Raw genomic sequence first — 3,254 nt, 5'->3', positions numbered from 1 at the left:
TGAAACTTCAAGTTGGAAGCTACGCACCGCAATAGGGGAGTCAGCCACTGTACTTAGAAATACCAATTGAATTGATGTTGGGCAGCACTAAATTGAACCATCGAGCATTGATGGCCGACATCGAGGACGGTGCGATCATTGGAATGGACATAATGAATTCCAGAGGGTTCGAGCTGTCGTGTCGGCGAAGAAGAGCTGGTGCTTTTGAAAGAAGCGAAAAGATGATCAGGGTCCTGTTGGCTGCAGACGTGTGCGTACCTGAGAAGGCTGAAACCATCCTAAAGGCTCGCTCGGACGGAAGTACGAGCAGCGGAAAGGTGCTAATGATCAAGCCCAAGATACATGATGAGAAAATTGGAAGAGGAATCGTACTGGGGGAGACCCTGTTGCGTGTTGATAGAGTTGTGCCGGTCAGAGTCATAAATGCCAACTACTTTTCCGTGACCTTGAAGAAAAGAACAATGCTGGGGTACTGTTCGTCCATCTCCTCTGTGATACAGAGTGTTCGGTTAGCTAAGCCAACCACTTGCCTGAAGAGTTGGAAAAGTTGATTGACATTTCCTGCAAGGACATACCATCAACTCACCGATACAAATTGATGGAGTTAGTCAAGAAGTACCAGGAAATCTTAGATATTGGAGAAGGAAAAGGTGGCAGAAGATCGAGAAAAGGCAGCTTTCACCATCGGCTCAGGATTTTGACAGTTCGCGGTTATGCCATTCGGGCTTTGTATTGCTTCAGCGACCTTCGAGAGATTGATGAAGACGGTTCTCAAGGGGCTCTCATGGAATACGTGTCTAGTGTATCTCGACAATATAATCGTGGTCGGAAAATCTTTCGACGATTACTTGAAAAATCTGGAGGAGGTATTTATGCATCTGAGAAGTTCTGGATTGAAACTTAGTCCCAAGAAATGCCATCTATTCCAGAAAGAGATCCGTTACTTTGGCCACGTTGTCTCTGGGGAAAGAGTGGCGGTAGACGAACAAAAGATCAAAGCAGTTAAGGATTGGCCCATTCCATCAGCTTCGTAGCTTCCTGGGTTTATGCACCTACTACCGCAGATATGTGCTGGAGTTTGCCAACATCGCCAAATCGTTGATCCGACTCACAGGTCCGAGGAATGCCAAGACTCATTCAAGAAGTTGAAAAGAGCTTTGATCAACGCTCCTGTTTCAAGCTATCCCCTACCGGGATAAGATACGGACGCCAGCAACATTGGACTTGGAACAGTCCTTTCCAGATCCAGGATGGACAGGAGGAAGTTATTGGCTACTTCAGCAAAACGCTCAATAAACTAGAGCGCCATTATTGTGTCACCAGGCGAGAGCTGTTGGCCGTTGTCAAAGGTGTAGAGCATTTTCACAAATACGTGTATGGAAGATGATTCCTGTTAAGAACGGACCATGCAGCTCTCAAATGGCTTCTGTAGTTGAAAAATACCGAGGGCCAAGTACCGCGCTGGATTGAGAGTCTTAAATAATTTGTCTTCGAAATAGAACATCGAACTGGGACTTTATGGATCCATAAAAACGCAGATGTCCTGTCACGGAGACCATGCCATGAAGACTGCCGACGACCAGAAGAGAAGGAAGCAGCTATTTGTAGAACTACAGCTGTAAACGACAACTGGGAGGACGATATAAGATCAGAGAAAGACCCAGATATTGGTTTAGTCATCAGATGGAGAAAAAGTAATCAAAGACCATCGTGGCAGGAGGTAGCAGGTTATTCACCAGCGGTTAAGTCCTACTGGGCACAATGGAACTCCTTTACCTTGGAAAACGGGGTTCTGAAGCAGGTGTTGGAATCTGAAGACGGTGCAGAAGAAAGGCGCCAGACAGTGGTACCCAGGAGCAGACGACGGGAGGTGCTTAAAGAAATCCTATTTGGAGTTACTGGAGGACATTTGGGAGTAACGAAGACCCTCCAGAAATTAATACAACGATTTTACCGGGTTAATTGTCAAGCTGACGTCAAGGACTAGTGCAAAAAATGTGCTGTATGTACTGCCAGTAACGGACCTCGGATACGACCGAAAGCTCCTATGCGCCGGTTTAACGTGGGTAGTTCCTTTGAGAGAATCGCCATCGACCTCGCCGGCCCGTTCCAAGAGTCCGACCATTGAAACAAATACATCCTGGTAGCCATGGACTACTTCAGTAATGCCCTGCCCAACCAGGTAGCCTTCACCGTCGCCGACGTCCTGGTAAAGGAATGGATATGTCGATTTGGTGTCCCATTGGAGCTGCATTTGGACCAGGGCAGAAATTTCGGGTCCAACCCATTCCAAGAAATGTGTAAACTGTTGGATATTCGAAAGACCAGAACCACAGCCTTACATCCACAGTCCGATGGAATGGTGGAACGAATGAATAAGACCATAAACCGCCACTTGTCCAAGGTAGTCTCTGGCCACTGTTCTCTGGCCACTGTTCCTGTTGGCCTATCGTTCGGCAGTACACGAGTCAACCGGCCATACCCCTGCCAGTATTATAATGGGCCGAGAACTGTGGCTTCCTTGAGATATGAAATTTGGGACGCCGCCAGAAAAAGACACTGCGGGAGAAGACTACGTCAACAAGCTTCGGCAGAGAGTTCCGAAGTTTCGGAACCCCTATGACGTCATAGAGTGGGGTTGGGGGAGGGTTGGGGTGTGGGGGGTTGACCTTGGGTCAGATTATCCTTCATGTGTACTGAGTACAAACTTACTTTACAAAGTACACATTGGAATTTGCCCGGTAAAGATATCCTTCATTGAAAAATAGATTGCATACACGGTAAAAATGCACGGTACAGGATTTATCATGTCAACCATTCAATGGTAGGAGAGTGAGATGTGCACTCCACGGCGTGTGGCTGAATAATTGGTGTGTTCTAACCTCTCTCGATGCGGCCCCCACCACTTGACACCCCACCACTACACACCCCCACCCTCCAACCCCCACCACTAGACACCCCCACCACTAGACACCCCCACCACTGGACCATGATCTCACATGACGTCACGTGGTGTGAATGACCTAGACCGACTCATGCCTCCCCCCACTATGACGTCATTAACGACGTAATGATGACCTTGAACGGCATTTCCGACTCATGCCTCCCCCCACCACTATGACCTCACCGAGGGTGAATGACCTAGACCGACTCATGCCTCCCCCTACCACTATGATGTCATTAACGACAATATACACCTCTACACACCCCCACCACTACACACCCCCACCCTTCAACCCCCACCACTGGACACC

This window comes from Leptinotarsa decemlineata, unplaced genomic scaffold (assembly GCF_025532065.1).
Source record: "Leptinotarsa decemlineata unplaced genomic scaffold, Ldec_3_MD MMD2_tig00000690_RagTag_RagTag, whole genome shotgun sequence".
Lineage (NCBI taxonomy): Eukaryota > Metazoa > Arthropoda > Insecta > Coleoptera > Chrysomelidae > Leptinotarsa > Leptinotarsa decemlineata.
Note: the sequence above shows the minus strand (reverse complement) of the source record.